The 26,881-nt window shown below is 41.7% G+C and overlaps 1 protein-coding gene across 9 annotated transcripts in view; it reads left to right on the forward strand.

The window, feature by feature from the left end:
• The window catches only part of LOC137372424 (amyloid beta precursor protein binding family B member 2-like), a 451,769-nt gene that overhangs the window by 13,123 nt on the left and 411,765 nt on the right, over positions 1-26,881 (forward strand). Inside the window, exon 2 of one of the 9 annotated variants that reach the window (XM_068036322.1) lies at positions 18,331-18,390. The exons of the other annotated variants lie outside the window; for them this stretch is intronic. The gene's annotated coding sequence lies outside the window, so the exon portion shown is untranslated. The remainder of the gene's footprint in view (positions 1-18,330; positions 18,391-26,881) is intronic. 9 annotated transcript variants of the gene reach the window in all.

The following is a 26,881-nucleotide window of genomic DNA, read 5'->3' on the forward strand; positions in this document are numbered from 1 at the left end:
GGAGGCTGAGGGGTGTCTTGATTGCGGTGTACCAAATTATGAGGGGCCTAGATAGAGTAGACAGGAAGGACCTGTTTCCCCTAGTGGAGAGGTCGGTTACTAGTGGAAACCGATTTAAGATGATTGGTAGAAGGATTATAGGGGACTCGAGGAGCAACTTTTTCACCCAGAGGGTGGTGGGTGTCTGGAGCTGGTGGAGGCAGAGACCCTCAATTCTTTTAAAAAGGTGCCTGGACATGCACCTAAGGTGCTGTAACCTGCAGGGCTGTGGACCAGGGTGCTAGAAGGTGGGATTAGTTTGGGTGGATTGTTTATTCGGCTGGCATGGACACGATGGTCTGAAAGGCCTCCTGTGCTGTATTTTATTCTATATTCTACTCGTTGTTATGTAGACAAACACAGCAGCCAATTTGTGTACAAGGTTCCACAAGCAATAAAGGAAATTAATAGCTTCTTAATCTTTTATTGGTGGTCTTAATTGAGGAAATAAAATCTTGGTCAGGAGACAAGGAAAACTCCCTGCTCTTTGAATATGCTGGAAATGTATAGCAGGTTGATAAGCATCTCGAAGAAACATCTCTGCAATAATTTGGGTGGAACCCTTTATCAGATTGTAGTAGTTCTTTACTGGCCTATTAAAAAGGAAAGATATAAGTTATGAAAGATGCTTCGTTTGCTAGAACAGCTTATACCTATGCTGAATATGGTAAAGGTTGGCATAGATGGAATATGAGAGGGCGAATCCTTTGCCTTTGTCTTAACACTATAATGTTTGACTTTGAATCCCGTATCTTTAGCACAACAAGGAGAAGTGGTTTGTTTGATCATATCTGTCTTTGTCAGGAAATTTCCCTTCTGTATAATTTTTAATTTTCTGGTCTACTCTTAGTACAATCCTGGGTTGAAGGAATGATTTTGTTTCTTTTAGATGTTGTATTGGATAGAATTAATTTTAATATTTTGAGTTTCTGAGGAACTTGTGACTTTAGTGAGTGGGGCAGCTGCAAATCCCCCGCTGTATCTTTACTTTAATAATGTTTGCCATTCTCTGATACTGTTGTTAATCTGAACGAGACATTTACTTGATTTGAAATCCTCAAACAAGTTCTTTTTCTCCCCTTTGTTGATTACAATTCAAGGAAAAAGAAAACTCACATTTAATTGCTGTCTGCTATTGTTCCTGATTTTGGGTTGCAAAATATTTTTGGTGCCAAGTGACTCAGATGCTGTGGGAAACAAATATAATAGGACAGATATGATGTAAAATTGATGCTGGTGTTTACAGAGCCCAGTTTTGAGTTATTCTGTTTGGCAGACTGTGTTGAGTCAAGCATTAGTCAACCTCCTTCCTTCTGTGGTTCACAACGACATGCTTCGAGTAGGCATGAGACGTTTGACAGTGGAGTGTACAGAATACACTTTATTCATAAATAAAAACCAAAAGTTCTGGAAATACTCAGCGGGTCTGGCAACATCTGTGGAGAGAGAAGCAGAGTTAACATTTCAGGTCAGTGACCTTTCATCTGTTCAGACCTGAAACATTAACTCTGCTTCTCTCTCCTCTGATGCTGCCAGACCTGCTGAGTATTTCCAGAACTTTCTGTTTTAATTCAGATTTCCAGCACCCACAGTATTTAGCTTTTATTACACTTTATTCATATACAGCATAAGTGACGAATCAAATGCAAAGGGATAGCTTCGGGCTTCCCTCTTTTTTTCAATTCTCCAACACCTTGAAAAACCATCCTCCTTTACACAACTCAGTTTGCTTACTTCAAAGGTACATTTCACAGATAAGATCTTATAGAATCCTAGAATTATAGAATGATTACAGCACAGAAGGGATCCTTTCAAGAATAGCTTATTGAGAGCTTACTTACCCAAACTTCTCATCTCCACCATGGTTAATTGATTCCTTTGCCTATGTTTATTACACTAGGTACTAAATTTATACATTAATCACTTGTGGTTGCTGTCCCAGTCAATTATTTACTTGCACAGGCATCCTGCTGTTTCCCTGAATATTTTAGAAAGCCTGTTCTATGACCAGTCATAGTTATGCAGGTCAGTTTGATTTATTAACCCTTATCTCTCCAATATATCCAACAGGCTGCATCTCCTGGTCATGGACATAGTATTGTATACAGGTGGCTCAGAGCAGTGCAAGGCTGTAGAATTTCTGTTGTAGCTGGGGTTTTAATGAACATTTTAATAGGAGGTGATTATATCTATCCTTCCTATCCGCAGCATTTTGTCTACCATTTATAGTACACAGCACCAAGAGATACTTTGATATTTCATTCATTTTACAGAACAACTACCAATAGAAGCAGCTTCATAATAAGTAGTGGTTCTCCTGGTGCTGAATTGCATCCTATGGCAGAATTTCAGCAATAGCAGAACAGTTATGCATGAGTGAGACCAGCACTACTTGAAATGTCAACTTTCACCTTTCAGCTAATAATACAACAGAAAAGGTTACAGACCATGAAACAAAAATTGCTGAAAATATACAGCAGTGAGGTCAACATCCGAAAGAGAAATCTGGGCAATATTTTGGGTTTATCAGACTGCAGTAGTTCTTGACTGGCTGATTTCTTAAAGATTTAAGTGATGAAAGATAATTAGTTTGCCAGAACATCTTGTATTTATTTTAAGTATGGTAAGAGTTAGCAAAAGTGGATTGTAGAGGAGCATGACAAGAACAGATTTAATAACCTCCTGCTGAACTGTGCATTAAATCCACAGGACAACTCTGCGGTGCCCTGGCACACAGAAGAAATTCAAGAATATTATATTCCTCTGAGTCACGTAAATAATGCAGAATCCAAGACCAAGAGATGTAGCCTGCCAAACAGAGCACAATAATTCAGAAAGAATTCCACGGGCTGGGAAACCATATGGGAAGCTTCCCAGCTGCTGTTTTGCTCGGATGTTATGAATTGATGCAGCATATTAGAGCTTAACTGTGGCAGCTTGTGTTCCTGGGATAAACAAAGATGCCAGTGCAACTCCAGCAACAGCATCTCTTCTCCCTGCCATGCTGTGATGTCACTAGACCTCCAAAGATCCATCTTGATTTCCTTTTTCTTCCTAATCTGCTTGTTGCTCATTGGTAACATCATCCATAGGCATGGGATCAGCTTCCACGTTTGCACTGACATCCCGCTCTACTTGGCCACCACTTCTCTCAAGTCCTTCACTGCTTCTGTGCTATCAGACTAACTTTTTGTCTTGTCTGAGTCTCAATTACCTTCTACCTAGACATTAGGAAGACTGAAGCCCAAGACTTTTGCCCCTGACACAAACATCTTGCCTTCAGTAGTAGCTTCATCCTTCTGGTCGTGATCTCAGACTGAAGCACACTGTTCATAACCTCTATATCTAATTCGGCTCTTGAGTTAAGTTTCAAACCTCATATTGCCTCCATTATGAAAATGTATTTCTACCTTTGTAACATCACATGCCTTCATCCATACCTCAGCTCATCTGTTGAAACCTTCTCTCATGGCTTTGTTACTTCCAGATTTGAATACTTTAATGCTCTCTTGACTCGCCTCCCATCCTCTGTCCTGTTCAGTAAACGTTAACTCGTCCAAACTCTGGTGCATATTCTATCCCCTACTTGTTTGTGCCCATCACCCTTCTACTCTGACTTACATCAGCTCCTAGTCTCCCAGCCAATCAAATTTAAAATTCTTGTGTTTGTATTTAAATCCCTGTATGGCCTTGACCCACCCTTATCTCTGGAATATCTCCAGCCCTACAAACCTCCTCTGCCCTAAACTCCGTTATTTTGATTCTGGCTTCTTGTGTATTCTCCCTTTGTGCTACCATTGACCACGCTTTCAGCTGCATAAACCTCGCGCTCTGGATTTCCCTCCTTAAACCCTTCTAATTCTCCACTTGCCTCTCATTTTTTAAGACGCTCCTTTAACCCTGCTTCTTTGACCAAGCTGTTAATTATGGTTCTATTTCCTTCTTTGGCTGGGCACCCATTTTTCTTTGTTTCAGTGAAATGCTTTAGAGTCATAGAGTCATACAGCACAGAAACAGGCCCTTCCGCCCATCGTGTTTGTGCCGGCCATCAGGCACCTAACTATTCTAATCCCATTTTCCAGTACTTGGCCTTGTATGCTATGGCATTTCAAATGCTCATCTGAGGCATTTTTGTTGTTAAAGGCACTATAAAAATTCAAGCTCTTCTTGTCCTTTAGCTGAAGTAGTAGCAGCTCTCTTGTGAGCTGTGGAAATTAAACCACCTCTTTTGTGATGTAGAAGATGGAATCCAGAAAGGATTAGGTTAATCTCATCAGATCCAATTGTTTTAAGCAGTTACTTGGACTGCTCAGAGCTTAGGAGCTAGAGATTGTTTTTTCCTACAGTCCATCAAACAGAAACTTGGTTTAAAGAGGGGCAAGAATGCAGCTCAACATGCCTGGATAAAGAGTTTTCAGGCAGGATAGAGAGGGAGATAAGAAAGGTGATGTAGCATTGTTGGTAAATGAATCAAATGAGGCCATATGGGTGGAGATCAGAAATAAAAAATAAAGGGCAACCACACTACTAGGAGTGTACTGTAAACCCCCAAATAGTGAGAGGGAGATAGAGGAACAAATATGTAGGCAAATATCTGAGTGCAAAAACTGTAGGGCAATAATGGTTGGGGATTTCAACTACCCTAATATCAATTGGGATACAAACAGTGTGAAGGGCACAGAGGGCACAAAATTCTTGAACTGCATTCAAGTGAACTTTTTTAGCCAGCATGGAACAAGTCCAACGAGAGGGGGCGCAATTCTAGATTTAGTCTTCAGTAATGAAGCTGGGCAACTGGATGAAGTAGCAGTGGGTGACCATTTTGGAGATCGTGACGATAATACAGTTAGTCTTTGCATCATCATGGAAAAGGATAAAGATAAAACAGGAGTAAAATCTAAATTGGGGGAAGGCAAATTTTACAAAACAGAAGTGATCTGGCAAAAGTTGACTGGATACAGCTACTTGAAGGAAAATCAGTGGCAAACCAGTGGGAGGCATTCAAAAGCAAGATTCTACAGGCACAGCGTAGGCATGTCCCCACAAAGTTAAAGGGTGGTACGGCCAAATCTAGAGCCTCCTGGTTATCTAGAAGCTGACAGGGTGAGTTAAAACAGAAAAAGAAAACTTATGATGATCACAAAAAACTTAATACTTTAGAAAGCCTAGAGGGGTATAGAAAGTGCAGGGGTGAAGTAAAAAGGGAAATTAGAAAGGATAAAAGAAGGCATGAAAAATTATTGGCAGGTAAAATCAAGGGAAACCAAAAGATATTTAATCAGTGCATTAAGAGCAAGAGGATAACGAAGGAAAGGGTAGGGCCTATCAGAGATGTACAAAGGGAACTTACATGTGGATGCAGAAGATGTAGGCAGGGTTCTTAATGAGTTTTTTGCCTCTGTCTTCACAAAGGAGAGGGATGATGCAGACATTGTAGTAAAAGAGGAGGAGTGTGAAATATTAGATGTGATAAGCATAATGAGAGAGGAAGTACTAGAGGGTCTGACATCCTTGAGGGTGGATAAATCGCCAGGGCTGGATGGATTGCATCCCAGATTGTTAAAGGAAGCCAGGGAGGAAATAGCAGATGCGCTGAGGGTCATCTTCAAATCAATGAAGTTCTGATGAAGGGTCAGTGACCTGAAACGTTAACTCTGCTTCTCTCTCCACAGATGCTGCCAGACCTGCTGAGTATTTCCAGCATTTCTTGTTTGATCTTCACATCCTGACAAGGGCAAGGTGCCAGAGGATTGTGGGTCTGCGAACGTTATACTATTATTTAAAAAGGATGCGAGGGAATAGGCCAAATAATTATAGGTTGGTCAGTCTCTGACCTCGGTGGTGGGTAAATTATTAGAATCTATTCTGAGGGACAGGATAAACTGCCACTTCGAAAGGCATGGATTAACTAGGGATAGTCAGTGTGGATTTGTTAAGGGTAGGTCATGTCTTACTAACTTAATTGAGTTTTTTGAGGAAGTAACAAGGAAGATTGATGAGGGTAGTGCAGTGGATGTGGTCTACGTCGATTTTAGTTAGGCATTTGACAATGTTCCACATGGCAGACTTGTCAGAAAAATGAAAGCCCATGGGATACAGGGGAATGTGGCAGGTTGGATCCAAAATTGGCTCCGTAACGGGAAACAAAGGGTAGTAGTCGACGGATGTTTTTGTGAATGTAAAGCGGTTTCCAGTGACGTTCCACAGGGCTCAGTGTTGGGACCCTTGTTTGTGGTATATATAAATGATTTGGACTTAAATGTGGGAGGCATGATTGGGAAATCTGCTGATGACACAAAAATTGGCCGCGTAGTTGATAGTGAAGAGGATAGTCGTAGACTCCATAAAGATATCAATGGTTTGGTTTTGTAGGCGGAAAAGTGGCAAATGGAATTCAATCCTGAGAAGTCTGAGGTAATGCATTTGGGGAGGGCAAACAAAGTGAGGGAATACACAATTAAACAGGAGGATATTGAGAGGTGTAGAAGAAGTGAGAGACCTTGGAGTGCATGCCCACAGGTCCCTGAAGGTGGTAGGAAAGGTAGATAGAGTGGTGAAGAAGGCATATGGAATGCTTTCCTTTATTGGTTGAAGTATAGAATACAAAAGCAGGGATGTAATGCTGGAACTGTATAAAATGCTGGCTAGGCCACAGCTGGAGTATTGCGTACAGTTCTGGTCACCACATTACAGGAAGGACATAATTGCTGTGGAGAGAGTACATGGGAGATTTACAAGAATGTTGCCAGGGCATAAAAGTTGCCGCTATGAGGAAAGATTGGATAGGCTAGCATTGTTTTCCTTAGAAAAGAGGAGGCTGAGGCGTGACTTAATTGAGGCGTACAAAATTATGAGGGGCCTAGATAGAGTAGACAGGAAGGACCTGTTTTCCCTAGCAGAGAAGTCAATTACCAGGGGGCACAGATTTAAGATGATTGGTAGAAGAATTAGAGGGGACATGAGGAAAAACATTTTCACCCAGAGGGTGGTGGGTATCTGGAATTCACTGCCAGGAATGGTGGTGGAGGCAGAAACCCTCAACTCATTTAAAAGGTACAAAAACAAGAAATGCTGGAATCACTCAGCAGGTCTGGCAGCATCTGTGGAAAGAGAAGCAGAGTTAACGTTTCGGGTCAGTGACCCTTCTTCGGAACTCTTCGGCGTTCCGAAGAAGGGTCACTGACCCGAAACGTTAACTCTGCTTCTCTTTCCACAGATGCTGCCAGACCTGCTGAGTGATTCCAGCATTTCTTGTTTTTGTTTCAGATTTCCAGCATCCGCAGTATTTTGCTTTCATTTAAAAGGTACCTGGCCGTGCACTTGAAGTGCTGTAACCTGCAAGGCTACGGACCAGGTGCTGGAAGGTGGTATTAGATTGGGCGGCTAGATTTTTTGGCCGGCACAGACATGATGGGCTGAATGGCCTCCTTCTGTGCCGTAATTTTTGTGTGGTTCTAATGGGACCCTATAAAAGCTGATATTCCCAACTGTCAGATTGAACCAGGTTTTATTGAGAAATTTGTACCAGAATTTGCAGTTAATTTCTTACCATTTTGCTGCAGTATAGAGGAGAGGTGAGTGACAGTAATTTCCTGTTTCCCTCCATCGTGTCGGCAGAAAACCCAGAGAAGCAGCGTAAATGGCCCTTAATCTCTGGTTTTCACTGATCTATTGCCAATGTTCTGTCAGGAGATCAGGGAACTGCCACAGAAATTTTGCCCCTAGAAATTTAATAGCTTGGTGCTATTGTAGAAGAGGAAAGATAGGTAACATTACAATTAGGTTTATTTCTCGAATTGTAGAAAAATTGTCCTTTGCCTGCACTATTTGATTACCTGCACTTCAAGGCTTCATATGGGGAGGATGCAGTAATTGTCTGACTTGTAGTGCCTTTTGTTTCCAACTAGACCAGCCTTTGGATAATAAGTTCAAAAGGATTTTCCCATGGTTGTTTGTGGTGGGTGAGTTGTAGTTCAATCCTTTTGCAAATTTCTATGTTGCCCTTTTTGGTAATCTGGCATTTCCTGCTCCAATCTTCTCATTGTCTCCAAGTTTTTCATTCTTTCTGTGCCACTTCACTAGGGAATGCATTGGCTCCTTGTTCAGGTGTCTTTTCATGAATGCCATTTCTCATTTTTATATGGCTCCAAGTTACCATTACTAGTCTGTTCCTTGATTTAAAGAAAACAAAAACAATCTGATCTTGTCCTTGCAAAAAGTCCACACGATGCACGTATACAGCAGGGATTCCTGGATCACAATCTCAAGCAGGAATCCTTCGGTGTTTTCTTTCTCAACCCTGGGTGCTGAGGCCAATTGTCGCATCACTACCACCAACCTGGACCTTCTTTTGATCATGGTCTGGCTACTCACTGCCCAAACCTGCTGAACCATCGAGGGGGCTTTGATTCACTATTTTAAATTGCAGTTCCAGATCAATGATGGCTTTCGTTTTTGATCAATTTAGCATGAGAGAATTGAACTAACCCCTTTTGTCACAAATACTTGTATTTTGTCTGCCTTTAGGGAAATTTAGACATCTGACTTGTTTGCAGGTACTGTACTGCCTGATTGCCAGCTCTGAGTGGTGCCAAATTACTGAGGATTGAAAAATAAATACTAAAGGTGTGATGAAGCGTCTGAGCTTTGAGCCTTAAATTTCCAGGAGCTTGAAGGTGGTCCATTTTTTTTTTTACCATTCTGATATTGTTTTCCTCTGGCCCTGATTTCTGACTTATCTCCAGCCATGAACTTTTGATGACTACACCTTTTGTAGAAAGACTGAAAGCTTTGTTGCCTGATGACAGCAAAAAATGACTTGCTTTTATATAGCACCTTTCATGATATCAGGATGTGCCAAAACGTTTACAGCTAATGAAGTGTAATTACTATCGTAATATGGGAAACGTGGCAGCCAATTTGCATGAAACAAGCTCCTGCAAACAGCAATGTGATTTTGACCAGATAATTTGTTTTAATGATTGTTGATTGAAGGATAAATATTGGCCGGGACACTGGGGATAACTCCCCTGCTCTTCTTTGAAATAATGTCATTGGATCATTTATGTCCATCTGGGAAGGTAGATGGAGCCTTGGCTTAATGCCTTGTTGGAAAGATGGTACGTCTGACACTGCAACACTCCTTCAGTACTGCCCTGGAGTGTCAGCCTAGATTTTTGTGCTCAAGTCTCTAGAGTGGGACACCACAACCTTCTGACTCAGAAGCAAGTGTTACTAACTGAGCCACGGCTATGCGACTTGCGTGATGTGGACCAATATACCATGAAGGATGAATATACGTGTGAAGGTTGCATTCCTCGAGCAAAATGTCGCATGGCTTGAGAGTCAGTTGGACACATTCTGCAGCATTTGGGAGGGAGGAAGTTATGTGGAGCAGACGTTCCAGAGGGTTGTCACCCTACAGGCTGCTAATAGTAGAGAAATATAGTAGAAAAACTGGTTGGCCATTGGCAGACAGGACAGGAAGTCAAATGTGAGATCAGAATTGGAATTATCTGTAGATCTGCATTTGTCTACTAGATATACCCGTTTAGATACTAGTATGTGGACAAAATGGTGGGACAGAGGAGAGTAACCATGGAAGATATGTAGCACAGTGGCATTACAACATTATGGTATTAGGGGAATGCAGGTTAAGCACCTAGATCTGTTGGGTTGCAATTCAACAACACTGCTGTAGGGAAATGAAATACAAAAAAGAAAGCCATCCTTGGTCTCGTGTGTACAACCTGACAGTCAGTTTAGAATGGCAGTTGTAATCTGGGAGCAGATGGTACTCACCTGGTGAAAACAGTGAGACTGGTGAAATAATAGATGAACTCATTGCCCTCACTCACACAAACATCTTCATATTTATCTCTTCGTATTTTTGTTTGCATTTTGTGTTTTCTTTTTTGGGCTTTATATATATCTCTCCTTTTCTCCTGTGCCCAAAAAAGTATGCAAAAGGGCTTCACAAACCTTTCACTAATTAACTCTGGGCGCTGTCATGGAACTGTGTGAGAACAGCACAGGTTATCCTTCACACCAGTTTTTGTTCCTCCTTTCCATCTCTGTTGCAATGAGCATCTCCCTTTCTGGTGAAACATGAATGGAACCTCTATAGTGCGCTAGTTCTCAAACTAACATGAATTTAAATTAGTGGAAAACAAATTTTAATCTATGAATAAAAAAAGTTAATGTTTTATTGTGAGCATTTACCACTCTATCAGGCAGAGGAATAGAGACAAAACATTGGGGACATTCCAACTGTAGTTGGTTGCAAAGTTGAAAGTTCGAGATAGACGAAATTGCCATTTCTCATTCTTGACTCTGATGTTTTGAGGTAATAATGTAATGGGTCACATGGCTAACATTTTGTTTTAAAAATTGCTCTATAATTCATTTCCAATCTTTTCCATTTCTTCTGTAACTTTTTTCCCTCATTGCAATTGCTTCTGACTTTCTACTTTTTCCATCTCCATAACTTTGGTTTAATTTAACAAAAAGCACTACAGAGAGCCTTGAAGGTACAGTTTTACAATTCTTGTTCAATGGAAAAGCTGACCACAATCTACTTCTGCCATAAAACTGTGGGAGAATGAAGTGAAGTGCAGAAAAAGAAATTCAGCTGTGAAAAAGGGATTATTTGTGGGACTAAAGTTATTTTACTTATTCATTGGGTGTGGGTGTCACTGGCAGGGGCAGTATTTATTGCTCATTCTGAATTGCCCTTGAGACGTGGCGGTGGTAAGCTGGCTTCTTGAACTGCTGTGTGGGGTGAAGGTATGCCCACATGCTGTTAGGTAGGAAGTTCCAGTGACAATGAAGGAATGGTGATATATTTTCAAGTCAGGATGGTGTGTGATTTGGGGGTGGTGGGCCCACGTGCTTGTTGGCCTTGTCCTTCAAGGTAGCCGAGGTCACAGATTGGGAGGCGTTGTCAAAGAAGCCTTGCTGAGTTGCTGCACTGCATCTTGTAAATGGTATACACTGCAGCTATGTTGCACCTGTGATAGAGGTATTGAATGTTTAAGGTGGTGGGTGGGGTGCCAATCAAGCTGGCTGCTTTGTCTGGATGATGAGCTTCTTGAGTGTGGATGATGAGCTTCTTGAGTGTTGTTCGACTTTCCCTCGTTCAAGTAAGTGGAGAATATTCCATCACACTCTTGATTTGTTCCTTGTAGATGGTGGAAAGGCTTTGAGGAGCCAGGAGGGGCGTCATTTGCCACTGAATACCCAACCTCTGACCTCTCTCAGCCACAATATTGATGGTGGGAAATTTGGGGATGGTAATCCCATTGAATATCTAGGAGAGGTGGTTAGACTCTTGTTGGATATGTTCATAGCTTGGCACATGTGGCATGCATTTTACTTACCACTTATCAGCTCAAACCTGCATGTTGTTCAGGTCTTACAGCAAAGTGGGTATAGACAGCTTCATTAGCTGAGTAGTTGCAAATGGGAGTGAACACTATGCAATCATCAGTGAACATCCCCACTTTTGACCTTATGATGGAGGGAAGAAGGTAATTGATGAAGCAACTGAAGATGGTTGTGTCTAGGACACTCCCCCGAGGAGCTCCTGCAGCGATGTCCTGGGGCTGAGATGATTGGCCTCCAACAACCACAATCATTATCTTTATGCTGGGTATCACTCCACCCAGTGGAGAGATTTCTCCCTGACTCCCATTGGCTGCAACTTTATTAGGGCTTCTTGGTGCCACATTCAGTCAATTGCTGCATTGATGTTAAGGGCAGTCACTGTCAGCTCAGCTCTTTTGTCAACATTTGGGCCAAGGTTGTATTGAGATCTGAAGCCAAGTGACCCTGTTGGAACCCAAACTGAGCATCGGTAAGCAGGTTATTGGTGAATAAGTGCTGCTTGATAACACTGTCGATGATACCTTCTGTCACTTGCTAATGATTGTAGGTAGGCTGATGGGGACACTAATTGGCTGGATTAGATTTGTCCTTTTTGTGGACAAGTCATACCTGGACAATTTTCCACATTGTATCAGTGCTGTAGCTGTACTGGAACATCATGGATGGAGGTGTGGCTAGTTCTGTAGCACAGGTCTTCAGCACTACTGCTGTGATGCTGTCAAGGCCCATAGCCTCTTGCTGTATCCGGTGTGCTCTGCCATTTCCTAATATCATGTGGAGTGATTTGAATTGGCTGAAAACTGGCATCTGTGAATGTGGCGACCTCTGAAGGGGGCTGAAATGGGTCATCCACTCGACACTTCTGGCTAAAGATGATTGCGAATGCTTCAGCCTTGCCTTTTGATTTCACATGCTGGGCTTCCTTATTATGGAGAAGTTCACGGAGATGCCTCCTCCTGTTAGTTGTTTAATTATCCACCACCATTTGTGACTGGATGTAGCAGGACTGCAGAGCCTTGATCTGATCCATTGGTTGTGGGTTTGCTGAACTTGGCCTATAATGCACTGCTGCTGCTGTTTAGCATGTATGAAGTCCTGTGTTTTAACTTCAGCAGATTGGCACCTACTTTTTAGCTATGCCTAATGCTGCTCCTGGCATACTCTCCTGCACGCCTCATTGAAACAGAATTGGTTTGGTGGTGATAGAGTGAGGGATATGCTGGACCATGAGGTTTTAGTTATGTTAATTTTATACAGTTAGAATACAGCTGTAAATCTCTAAAGGGACAATGCTTATTTACAAATTTATTTTCCCTTTAATATTTCTCTTGCCTCTTAATTATTGATCTTTATTCTTTATTGATTCTCACTTGATGCATTTTTCACGAATAATAACAGAATCAATCAGATGAAGTATAGTACTGGTGTTCTCAAACTCTCAATCTCCCGTTTTTTCCTGTCTTTTTCCCTCAGGATAGGTATGAATAAAACTGACTTGGCAATCATCTGATCAGCAACACATTTTTCCCCAGGAGGATATATTGCAAAAAACAACCCACATGAGAACTGATCATGCTCTTTCCATACACACAAGTCAAGTGGTGCTAAAACCTGTGGCAATGGAGATGCCTGCTAAATATTGTACTGTAGCACCAGGCCTGTTAAAGGAGCTGTTAATTAAGGTTACTGGCCTGTTTCCTGTTTTGAGAGTGTCAAGTTTTGTCACTCTGCTGTATTTGATCACATCCCTGTACTGTGCGATCTTTTACTGTTGGTTTTCCTGACAGACACCACTCCCCCACGTGCCCCCCCCCCCCACCCCAAAGAAAAACTGAAAAGCCATCAACTGGATTTTTACTTCTCTTACTCTGTTGTTGTTCCAAGAGAATGGTAATTGTTGTTAATTATATTCAGTTTGATTAATGCTTATAATGTACACTATTTTTGTTTTGCAGTAGTATTGTAGTGATTGTCAATATCTAAAACATTAATTCAAAGATATTGCAATTATCTTTCTAGTATATTCAAAATGGAAGATGAGGTGCTACACACATTATAGTATTGGTAGCACTTGACATTTTCATAGTTCATATTTGAGGTGCAGTTGTTCTGCCATTGTTCTCATGGTTCTACTCCATTGTGTGATGCAGAGTGATATAATACACATTTAATCCTCGAGGATCATGAAAGAATGCACCAGGTGGAGGCTAGGTCTCCAGTCTGACTTTTATGGGTGGCTTTCATTTTTGCTACAATTGCAGTAATGAATCAAATGTCTTTATTGAAAAATAGAGCAAAGGAACTAAATGTGACATAGGTGAGAGGTGTTGTCCAAAAAACAGAACAGTAGAAATAGAATATGTAGTGATGAGTTGCATTTCTGTCCTCAATACAGTAGCAGAGATTGCTAATATTGTACTGAACTGATTATGACTCAAAGGCTGGAATTTTATGCCCCCCCCCCCCTCACGGCTGGGCTGATGGTGGGGGGGTGAGGGGGCCGTTCCCGACGCCTTCCCACCCTCACTGCAATATTACGAGGGGCGACGAGATATGGCCCGCTTGCTCCAGGGTAATCAAGACCCTTAAGTGGCCAATTAACTGCCTTTAAGGGCCTCCTCCTACCACCGCTGGTATTTTGCCAGTAAAACCTGGCGGCCTCCTTGCGGGCTGGGGGCGGGTGTCCTCCTGACTGGACACTCTATGCCCCACGGAGGGCTCCCCGCACGGCCCAACTGCACAATGCTCACCACTCCCGGTAGCACTGCTGGGACTGAGAGCTGCCGGCCCGCTAATTGGCTGGCCGCTCTTGGAGGTGGGAACTTCCTGCCTCAGAGGGGCAGAAGTCCTGCCCAAGGCCAATTAAGAGCCTGGGGAGCATAAAATCTTGGCGTGTCTCTGCAGGCCCGGCAGAGGTGGGCGTGCCCCCGACTCTTTGGCTGGTGGGCTGGGCCTCCCACCCAATGTAAAATTCCGGCCAAAATCTTAAAGCAGGTTACCATTTAGTTGATTTATTTTTCTGGAAAATATTGTGGAAGGGAGGTTCTGTCTTTTGCTGGAGAATGAAGCTGTTGCAGATAATGAGTGAGGTTCCCTTTGCTGATTGAAAAATACTATGTGGTTGCTGCTTTGGGTTCTCTGCACTACAGCACAGAAGCAGTCCAACAACTTCTGTATTGTATGAACTAAAGTCTGATTTCTGTTTTGGAAAGTGAATTTCCAGTGAGTTCTCAGCTTTTACATTGTTGTTTGAACTGAATGTTTTAGGGTCTAAAGCCTAAAAATGAAGCATCTTTATGTCGCTTAGAAGATGGGGACAAAAACCAGGCACTAACACTTCCCATCTCTTAAGGAATCGAATTACCTGTCTTGAAAAGGGTATAACATAGGCACAATTCACCATGTGAAAAAAAGGAATACAGGTCAACCATAAGGTCCCTCCAGGTTTACTCTATATGTTAGATGGAAACCTTGTGCAGCAAAGAAAGAGACAAAAGAGAACTGACCAAGTTTTAAAAAATTTATTTACCTTTGGAGGTGGATGATGCTGGCAAAACTGCATTTATTTCCCATTCCTAGTTCCCTGAGAAAGTGGTGGTGGATCTTCTCTTTGAACTATTGCAGTCCCCTTGTGCTTCCACAGTGGTCCTAGGTTGTGAATCCCAGGATTTTGAACCAGCGACAGCCATATATGTCCAAATCAGAATGTTCTGTGACCTGAAGGGAGCTTGGAGGATGTTATGTTCCTGTGAAATTGCTGCAGTTGTTTTTAGTGGTAGAGGTCATGAGGCTTGAGAGTGCTGTTGAAGTAAGCTTGGTGATTGCTGCATGCATCCTGTGCATAGTACATGCTGCAGCCAAAATTCACCTGTGTGAATATTGAGTCCAGTGGCAAAGGTGCCAAATCACAATGATACAGCGCAAGGGGAGGCCATTGGCTCATTGTTCCTGTGCTGGCACTTTTGAAGGAGTTGTCCAACTAGTCCCACACCCCTGCCTTTTCCCCATAGCCCTGTACATTTTTTCCCTTCAAGTATTTATCCAGTTCCTTTTTGAAAATGATTATTGGATCTGCTTCCACCATCCTTTTTCAGGCAGTGCATTTCGGATCATAAAAGCTTGCTGCATTTTTTAAAAAAACTCCCCATTTTACCTCTGGTTCTTTTGCCAATTACTTAAAATCTGTGCCCTCTGATTACTGACCCTTCTGCCATTGGAAACAGTTTCTCTTTACTTACTGTATTAAAACACATTGATTTTGAACAATTCTATTAAATTTTCCCTTAACCGTCTCCGCTCTGAGGAGAACAACTCCAGTTTCTCTCTTCTCTCCACATAAATCAAATGGAAAATGTTCTGAATAGTTTTTTGAGTGTTGTTATGGCTATGCCCACCCAGGGAAGTGATGCAGCCAAAGTCCTGTTGTCACCAGTTGCTTGATTATCCGAGTGCTAGTGAGCGGAGCTGAACAGTAAAATTGTCAGTGAAGAATTCCACTTCTGACTGTATGATGGAGGAAAGGGAATTAAAGAAACAGCTAAATATGGAAACCAGGTAAGGGGGCTATTAAAACTGAATGGCAGACTAACGCACTCCTTTCCTGCCCACTGTGGATGAGGACAATATTAAATTGCAGACTGTAAGGATGCCAGCCCCAAGCCAGTAGAGTACACTTTCACTATGTCGATCAGGCTCTGATGAAGCCATAAAGACCTGATATCCCATTTTTATCTGAAGTGGTGGCTTCTCTCCCAGCAGGTTTTGCATTGCAACAGCAGCCAAGGTCAGAAGAAGCCTAGCAAGGTAAGTATTTTTCTGTTTCCTTATTGTCCAAGAGAGTTCTCCTGGCCTGGGACCCACACCGAAACTTGGGCCTCTCCTGCCCCAGGATTCGTCCCCCATTTACCCCCACCAGAATTACCGCCCTTTGTGCCAATTACCTTGTGCAGAGGATGTACCCTGGCTCCCCAACTGCGGCCTCCTTTCGTCCATTTTTAATGGCTGGGCAACTGCTTCCTGGTCATTTTGGTTGGGCAGTTAGCAAACAACATGCTGATGATATCCAGCTGTCAATATTGGCTGACCCTGCCTACTGCCAATTGAGGACACTGCTGCGTTCTTGCGCACGAGTAAAAAATCAAGCCCTTTTATCGCTTGATACCTTTCAAAAGCCTGTGCGTCAAAAACAACAGAGGAATGTTTTAGATTGTGGACTGAAACATCTGCGGGTAAATTTTCCAGTTATATGGTCCCAGCAAGAAATATTTCCTGCTGAGAATGCATATCAGAAAATTGTATGCGCATAAGTCATAATTTTTTGTCTACGAACATAAATAGATGGAAATTTGTGAGGAGCCCACCTGCAATTTCTTGGTATGTGCCCCACAGTAGGAGCCAGACTTTTAAAATCAGTCCTGTAAAGCAATTGCATTTCACCAATATTGAAGAAAAGGAAAGAAATACCCTTAAGTTACAGAATAGTCGGTGCCCATGTAAAACGTCTTGTCCTATTTGATCTATGAGTGCTAACTGTGCTAAACCACATGTTTGGATTTATTTTGGATGTCTGACTTGAGTTTTCAGCTGTAAAGTTAATTGACGTATATTACCAAAATACAGCTTGTTCATACAAACTCCAGAATTAATGTGCAATTAGTGTAATTATTGGAGGTTCACATCGACCAGATGTTTGAAATGTATCCAAGGTTTGAAGGTCATATTGTTCAGATCCAAATAAACATATCTAAATACACTTTTATAATGACACTGCTTTAGTTCAGATTCTGAGAGTCCATTGTCCTTGTACAAGCTCGTAGCATTTGCGCTATTGAATTTGTTGCCCTTATCCCAATAGTAGACGTGTATGCCCAGTTTTTAGAATTTCAAAGAATTCTGCTGGGATAAGGAGGCTGGAGTTAGTTGCGTAAACACTGGGGAAGGGGTGCTTGCTGGAGGAAGAAGGAAAGAAGAATGTCATCCGCTTCTAGCTTTTGTCATCTGCCTTAATATCTCTATGTGGCTTTGTGTGATGTCTTGTTTTATAATGCCCTTGGGATGTTTTATCACATTAAAGATGCAATATAAATACAAGTTGTTGTTGTTGTATCTGCCTCCAAAATGAAGCATTGTTGTGTTCCAGTAGCAGTTTTACTGAAAGACTTTTGCAGAATGGGTCTGGGTTCCTGTTAGCAAATAGAAATGTATAAAGTTAATTTTCTGACAGCGAATGCTTATAATAGATGGTCCAATGGTCTGTTCCTGCCTGAATTGCTACTATTTTACTAAATATTACAAGTACATTTACTCAGTATTTTTAATCACGAGAAGCCCGGAAGAGGCTGATATCTTTTACTTTTTATTCCTCTTTTCTGTCCTGAAAACTCATAGGAATTTTGTTCCACTGGTAATAGTGGCCTCTGATATGTCTCCCAAGTGCCATTCTATGTTGTATAAGATTGCATAGGAAATGTCAGCAAGTATTTTGATCATCGGGAGAATCACACCAAGCTCAATCCAGTTTTTCAACAAAAGCAAAATACTGAGAGAAGCTGTAAGTCTGAAGTAAAAACAGAAAATGCTGGAAATACTCAGCAGGTCTGGAAGTAGCTCTTCTGATTAAAGGCCACAGACCTGATATGTTGACTCTGCTTCTCTCTCCACAGATTCTGCCAGATCTGCTGAGTATTTCCAGCATTTTTGTTTTTTTTTCAATCCAGTTCTTGCTTGATTAGGGCACACCTGTATGTTCTCCAGCAGGATTCTCCAGATAGAGATCAGGAGCAAGAATTTGTCTGTTGTTTCTTCAGCTCTTTCCTATTAGAAATGTCTCTAATAGTTCATGGATAGTGACTAGGTTTGTGTGCATGAATACGTTAACTTTAAGTTCTGCTTTCCTTGAATTTTAAGGGATGAACAGGAAGCATCTTAGTGGCTGGCTGCTCACACTACTCTCCAGAAAACCTCCAGGTATTGTCATCTTGGCACTTCGTGCACATTAATAACCAACTTTTTCCTGATACTAGCACTGACAATATAGGAATTATGAATTTTGTTATATGAGTATCATCATGCATCATTGGCCTGATGCAAAGTGATAGTGGTTTTGCTATTGGCCTGTGTTGCCAGTACAAAAAAGGCTGGTTCAAAACTGTATCAAAATAATTCTCCACAAAAAAAATAGAAAACTGCATTACAAAAATGAAGTTACAGAACATAAATCCAGTCAAAAAATTAAAGATGATGGTTTTGAACTCTCCAAGCTCTGCTGTTTTGCTTTGGCTTCGTCCTAACCCCTTGACCAGATTAACTCTGCAGTCAGCATAGAATATCCATTATTACAAGTTAACATATGTGGCCTGTAGACCAGATAATTGAATATTGATAATGAAACTAAAATATGTTAATTGCACTTGAATGAATGTGTCTTTTTAAAATGTATAACAATATAGTTTGGTAACAATCTTGGCAAAATCATTTTACTGCTGTAAAATAGAACATCTGCCACTCTCTAGATCTTTGTACTTCCCCATCTGGACAGGGTTTTGTGAAGTCCATGTCATTAGCATTTTCCTTGTCCACTTTTCTGCTTCAGTAGCTGTTTTGATCACTTTGTGCAGTGCTATAAATTTTACTTGTATTGTTGCACCTTTAAACCAAGGCAAAGTAATAATTTCCATGACAAAACAGTTTTAGCGATTAAAAAAAAAAGCATGAAGCATAACCATGGTAATTTTGGTAGCTGTACTATTACATAATTTACTTGTTAATTTACAGCCATTCATTCCTTCCATTGTTTGTGGTGCTAATTTGGCATGAAATATTTCTGATTCGGCTCACTAATTACTGGCCTTCTTAATGAATGTCCTTTTTAAACAAACAGGATTCTACTTTTCTTGGGGAGGGGAAGATCATCCTCTTTGAAGGATTTGTTCTGGCAATAAGGTGGAGAAGTGCTGTTGTAAAATAAAACTAAAACCTCGGCTATTTGTCATATGTAGAATGTAGTTCAACAATAAAAAGTAGGGAATGACTTTGGGAATTCTGGCAGGGACTGGAATGCTTATGCTTGTTGTACAGTGTTGCAAGTGATGTCCTAAAATCCTATTCTATTTCCAATAACATCTCATGTATTACAGATAGACGGTGGACAGTGCATCCACTCTTAATTTGATCAAGAAATTGGGACAAGGATCTGTCTTCCTTATTTCCCTGTAGCATTTTGATTCAGCGAATGTTCAACCTTTTGTTGTAGAAAGGGTACTGCAGTAACTCTGCAGTCACCTAAAGCGGGCTTGGATATCAGAGAACATGAAAAGAAGCCATTAATTTCATAAAAGCTCTCTTTTGAGCACCCAGTTCGGCTGCTGGTTCCATGTGCGTTGAAACCTATTTTGGGCACTTTTAATGATAACGTCATAATACAGATCCACTCTGAATCCGTTGCCGTCTGGCTGGACTAAGTGTTAACTTACTACTGTGCAGGTGTTTTAATATAGAATTCACTGTGATGTACACAAGCATTTATAGGCAACTTTTTAAAAATTCAAACATTGGTTCGCACTTTAATTTCATGGACTCCATGGCTGGAATTTTACGCACCCCACCCCCCTACTCCCCCGGCAGCGGGCTTGTAGCAGGAGGGAGCATAAAATTGAATGGGATGCAGAGGCTGCCATTCCTGTTGCCTTCCCACCCCCACTGCAATTTTACAAGCGGGAAGAGACAAATGGTTCATCTGCCCCAGGCCAGTTAAAGCCCTTAAGTGGCCAATTAATTGCCACTTAAGGGCCTCCTCCCACCGCCGCTGGGATATTACCAGTGGTGGACGACCACTTTGCCAGCTGAGAAGGTTGCCCATTTAAACCTGGCTGCCTTCTTGTGGGCTGGTTGTGGGGAGGAGGGGGTGGCCCTCCTGATCAGGCACCCTGTGCCCCACGGAGAGGCCCCAAAACCACACAAGCCACCCCCACTGGAGCACCTCACCGCCCCGGACCCTTCCGATTGTACCCGGCAAGGAACCACACACTAACCTTAATTCCGTGGCTTCCTCCTTTGCTGCTCCTCTCACTGGGTGCAGTCCCAGCAGTGGCCACCACTCCAGATGGTGCTGCTGGGACTGAAGATCTGTCGGTCCACTGATTGGCCGGCAGCTCTTGGAGGCAGAACTTCCTGCCTTAGGCCAATTAAGGGCCTGGGCCACGTAAAATTGCGGCGTGGCTTCCAGGCCCGGCGGAGGCGGGGCTCGCCCAAACTTTTTGGCTGGTGGGCAGGGCCTCCGCCCTTAAGTAAAATTCCAGCCCATGTGTATTGATTTCTTGGAGCAGATCAAAAATTACTGCTAATATATTGTGAAGTAACTTGGTACAAATGTTGCAGAATATTTGCCAATGAATTAATGTGAACTCTAAGAATTTTTTAATAATATATCTGTGGTAGCTGTTAGGAAAACCATCTGAATTAATAATTTTGGAGACACACCGGAATAAGTCAATGCAGTGTTGAAAACCTGCCATTAATTGTGTAGTATTCAGAAAAAAATGTATTAGGCAATTAGTACATTCCAGTAAGCAAGTTCATGCTCCCAATCACAAACTGCCAAGGTAATTCACAGCTGTAGAATAAATAGTTCACAGAAAATTTAATACACAAATGTGTTCGAGCGGTCAATGTTTAGAGTCCAATGGCTGTATCTGAATGCCAGGGTTTTTTTGTTCTTGGACAGATTTTTATTTCTATTTCTGTTAATGTGATAGATTTGAAAGATTATTTTGAAAAGTGACCAAGTATAGGTTTTTTTGAATGTCTGTTTTTGATTTTATACCTGTTTGAGGGAGCATTTGACAAGCATCTCAAACAAATTCACTGATCATAATGACCAACCCTTCAAGGGGAATAGTTTGCTTTTTCTGTGTAAAGTCAAAAGGAATTGAGATGTAACTAATGGAATGAAGTATTCATTAAAAGGTTATATGCTGGCCTTTGAAGTGTAGTGACCTAATCACTATTGTACCACCAGGAGCTGGTAATATGCAGAGTAATTCTGTATTTGTATAAATAAAATTTTTAAAACATCCTTTATCCAATCTATCACACACCTGAAATGTAAGTGGCTGGTGCAGATCTTTTTGCCTGGCATTTTGTGAACTGTAGTGATTTTATCTGGGCATCTTAATTATGAGGTCATTTTGCGAGTTCAGAAAATGTACTGTTTTGCTATAAGACAACAGCTGTGGGGTGAGAATTTGAATTTTGTAAAGACATTTTGAAAACACTGTTTTCTATAGTGTTCGTCACTTGTATGTTCTACAGAGCTTTACAAGGGAGGCAAGTGGCCACTGAGCATGAAGTGGAAGAAATTTAGGGAGGCAATGTGTAGAAATGGTTGAAGAGAGATTTTATTTTAGGCGGTTTTAGGTATGAAGGCAAATAGTTTTGGAAGAGTTTTCTTGATAGCAAGGTGTAGTGGTTGAAAGATTTATCACCCATGATGAAGCAGTGTTAACGGGAACGTGTAATGATCCAGATCTGAGGAATGAGGTAAGGACTAGAGAAGATTTCCCAATTAAGCTGCTGCAAGACCGTGGAGGATTTGAAGACCAGGATGGGGATTTTGAAGTGGTTTGACTGAGGCATGGGGAGATAATGGAACTTTGTGGGGACAGGGTGATGCTGCGTGTGACTTTATATGGGAGAGCAGTTGAACTGCAGGGTTCTAGATAGATGACTTGTGTAAACGGTGGAGATATGGATGTACAGAGTGAACATTTGATTAAGCGTGGACTGTACTTCAGAGCCATTGAGTAACCCTTGCTCCACTAGGGTTAACCTGTGCTTATATTTGTGGTGCTGTTTGTAGGAGAGGATTGAGAGTTAATAAAGTGGACATTAGTGGGGATACTTAACAAGTACTTTGATTTAGTATGTACAAAGGAGAGGAATACTGGGGAGGAGATGAACCCTGAATTGGTTTTAAAATTGAAGAGATATTATAATTTAAAAAAAAAGCCAAAGGAGGACAAATTGCTGAGACCTGATTTGATATATTCAAGGATTTTGAGGGAAATGCCAAGGGAAAAATGCAGAGCTTCTAGAAATTATATTTCAGGGTTCTATTGAGAGTGAGTGGATGTGTGTTGGAGGACTGGAGAGTGGCCAATGTAATACCCATGTTTCAAAAAGGGAGACGGGGCTAACCTGATTAATTATAGGCCAGTTAATTTAACAGATGAAGTTACTTAATGTTTAGATGAAGGGTAAATAATTAGAAGCAGTCAGTATGGATTACAAGGTGATTTGAACTTGTGAAGGGATGAGAAAGAGGAGGTAGAAACAAACTTTTTCCAGTGATTGAGCTGTCTTGAACAAGGGGATACAGTTATAAGATTAAATTAAGAGATTAGTGATGGAGAGCAGGAGAAACATTTTTTGTACAGAATGTTGAGGCTGTGGAATGCACTACCAAGGTTATTAATTGAAACCGAGGCCATGGCAACATTTAAGAATGGCTTAGATAGATAATTGAAGGAGAGGGAATAAAGGAATTTGGGAATAGGATGGGCACGTGGCATTGGACCACAGCTCAAGTAGAGGATAAATACCAAAACTGACCAGGCGTCATAGGGTTTTACAGCACAGAAACAGGCCCTTCGGCCCAACGCGCCTGCGCCGACCATCAAGCACCCGTCCGACCATCAACCACTGCGGCACAGTGGCGCAGTGGTTAGCACCGCAGCCTCACAGCTCCAGGGACCCGGGTTCGATTCCGGGTACTGCCTGTGTGGAGTTTGCAAGTTCTCCCTGTGTCTGCGTGGGTTTTCTCCGGGTGCTCTGGTTTCCTCCCACAAGCCAAAAGACTTGCAGGTTGACAGGTAAATTGGCTGTTATAAATTGTCACCAGTATAGGCAGGTGGTAGGGAAATATAGGGACAGGTGGGGATGTTTGTTGGGAATATGGGATTAGTGTAGGATTAGTATAAATGGGTGGTTGATGTTCGGCACAGACTCGGTGGGCCGAAGGGCCTGTTTCAGTGCTGTATCTCTAATCTAATAATCTAATCTAACTAATCCCATTTCCATGCACTTGGCCCATAGCCTTGTATGTTATGGTGTTTCAAGTGCTCATCTAAATACTAAAATAAAAGCAAAATACTGCGGATGCTGGAAATCTGAAACAAAAACAAGAAATGCTGGAATCACTCAGCAGGTCTGGCAGCATCTGTGGAAAGAGAAGCAGAGTTAACGTTTCGGGTCAGTGACCCTTCTTCCGAACTCTGCTTCTCTTTCCACAGATGCTGCCAGACCTGCTGAGTGATTCCAGTATTTCTTGTTTTTGTCTCATCTAAATACTTCTTGAATGTCATGAGTGTTCTTGCCTCTACCACCTCTTCAGGCGATGCGATCCAGATTCCAACCAAACCCTCCTCAACTCTCCTCTAAACCTTCTGCCCCTTACCTTAAATCTATGCTCCCTAGTTATTGACCTCTCCACTAAGGGAAAAAATTTCTTCCTATCTATCCTATCAATGCCCCTCATAATTTCGTATACCTCAATCAGGTCCCCCCTCAGCCTTCTCCGCTCCAAGGAAAACAACCCCAGTCTATCCAGTCTGTCTTCATAACTGAAATGCTCCAGCCCAGGCAACAGCCTGGCGAATCTCCTCTGCACCCTCTCCAGTGCAATCACATCCTTCCTATCGTGTGGTGCCTAGAACTGTACACATTACTCCAGCTGTGGCCTAACCAGCATTTTATACAGCTCCATCATAACCTCCCTGCTCTTATATTCTATGCCTCGGCTAATAAAGGTAAGTATCCTGTATGCCTTTCCAACCACCTTATCTACCTGTGCTGCTGCCTTCAGTGATCTATGAACAAGCACCCCAAGGTCCCTCTGACCCTCTGTACTTCCTCGGGTCCTACCATCCATTGTATATTCCATTGCCCTGTTAGACCTCTCAAAGTGCATCACCTCACACTTCTCAGGATTAAACTCCATTTGCCACTGCTCCGCCCATCTTACCAGCCCATCTGTATCGTCCTGTAGTCTAAGGCTTTCCTCCTCACTATTTACGACACCTCCAATTTTCGTGTCATCTGCGAACTTACTGATCATACCTCCTAAACTCACGTCTAAATCATTAATGTACACTACAAACAGTAAGGGCCCCAGCACCGATCCCTGTGGTACCCCACTGGTCACAGGCCTCCATTCACAAAAACAACCCTCGACCATCACCCTCTGCTACTAACCCAATTTTGAATCCAATTTGCCAAATTGCCCTGGATCCCATGGGCTTTTACATTCTTCATCAATCTCCCATGTGGGACCTACCACTAATGTTAGACTCACCAGCCTGTAATTACCTGGTTTATCCCTGCTACCCTTCTTGAATAATGGTACCACATTTGCTGTCCTCCAATCCTCTGGTACCTCTCCTGTGGCCAGAGAGGATCTGAAAATTTGTGCCAGAGCCCCCGCTATCTCTTCCCTTGCCTCATATTGCAGCCTGGGATACATCTCATCTGGGCCTGGGGATTTATCCACCTTTAAGCCAGCTAATACTTCCTCCTTTACAATGCTAATTTGATCAAGTATATCACAATCCCCTTCCCTGATCACTACACCTACATCGTCCCTCTCCATAGTGAACACAGATGAAAAGTAATCGTTCAAAACCTCACCTATGTCCTCCGGCTCTACACACAGATTGTTTCTATGATCCCTAATGGGCCCCACTTTTTCCCTGGTTATCCTCTTGCCCCTAACATACTTATAAAACGCCTTGGACTTTCCTTTATCTTGTCTGCCAGTGATTTTTCATGCCCCCTCTTCGCTCTCCGTGGGTTGAATTTTGATGTAATTTTCATTTTGTAAACAGTATGTAATGTAATATTTTCATTTAGCAAAAATGAGAATTCTCAAATTGGGGAGGGTCATCAATATTTGGAAAGTCAATATCCTATTTAGTTAATTAGATCACCTTCAATAGCAAGAGTAAAGTAAAGTAAACAAAGTGATCAAGTACTTTTGGAGGCACCAAGAAACCGGGTGCTCCAGTTTCCTCCCACAGCCAAAGACTTGCAGGTTGATAGGTAAATTGGCCATTGTAAATTGTCCCCAGTGTAGGTAGGTGGTAGGGAATATGGAATTACTGTAGGGTTAGTATAAATGGGTGGTTGTTGGTTGGCACAGACTCGGTGGGCTTTAGGGCCTGTTTCAGTGCTGTATCTCTAAATAAAATTTTAACTTCAGGCGATGCACACTTGTATACATACTTCTGTATGAATTTAAAAAGAATGAGTTTCGCTAAAAGTGCAACATTGACACATCTGTGTTAGAATAATTGCTTCAATTTCAACTTTTTGCAGGGAACTAACATTTTACTGTACTTAATATTTTTGGCTCAAACTGAGCAATTTTATATATTCCTTTGTTTTTTTAAATGTAGAGCATCTGTTTACAGCTGTAATGCATGCTGCAAGTCTGTTGGTAACGACCTTTAAGAAAGTGGTGGTGTTGTAAGATCATTGTGTTTGGTATCTCCTACCAGAACAAGTCAAATAATTGTAGTTTCTAGTTTTCAAGTCAAATAAAATAAACTTGAAGAGTGAAGAGATTGCTAAGTCCCCCTCTGTCAACCACGCTCATCCAGGATTACATCAAAATTGATACAATCTTTTATCTTATTAGTAGGTTTACCTGCTCAACTGGGAGACTAATACTCCACAAGAACAGCTGCTTTTAAAGGGGATGGCGAATTGACCCTTCTGAGCCCCATTTTTTTTTTTTTGCAGCTCCATGAATGGCTGCTGTTGATGAAGAATTGCCCAATTTTGTAAATATGTAGAAATAGGAACATTCCATATTCTGGAGCATCACGCTGCAGAAGCTTATATCTCATCTCAGTTGCAAACTTTCCACAGCTGTTGTCCTGCTTCCATTAGGCTGCAAATACGTTGGACCCCAATTTGATGCATTTGATTTGACGCCATTTAAACCTAGTGGGGTAGAATTTCCGCTTTGGGCGCAGTTGGGGAAACTGGATGCAAAGTACACTTGAATTTCTGTTATTTTTCTGAAGTGAAGATATTGTTCAAGTTTCCCCAAATTCATTTGCATAATCACAAATGTAAAATCTTCCATGAACCAGCATAATTGAGTCGCAAAACAGAATGTAACCTTTTATTTTTTGCATTTAAAATTGCATTTACCAGTGGTAACCTAAAATAATTTTATTCATACAGTTGAAAATGGATTTATCGCAAAAAAAATGTTTAAGTGCCTAGTTCTCCAGCTGTGAGTAAAATGATTTTTATTCACTGAAAATGGTTTCAAAAAACTATACTGAAACATTTGCTAGTTTTGTTGTACACCAGTCAATTTCTTAGTAAAGTAATATTTTTGGATATTTACAAACTTTCAAAATGTGCTGACTAATGCCTATGCGCCTAAGGAAGA

This window comes from Heterodontus francisci, chromosome 1 (assembly GCF_036365525.1).
Source record: "Heterodontus francisci isolate sHetFra1 chromosome 1, sHetFra1.hap1, whole genome shotgun sequence".
In the NCBI taxonomy this organism is placed as follows: domain Eukaryota; kingdom Metazoa; phylum Chordata; class Chondrichthyes; order Heterodontiformes; family Heterodontidae; genus Heterodontus; species Heterodontus francisci.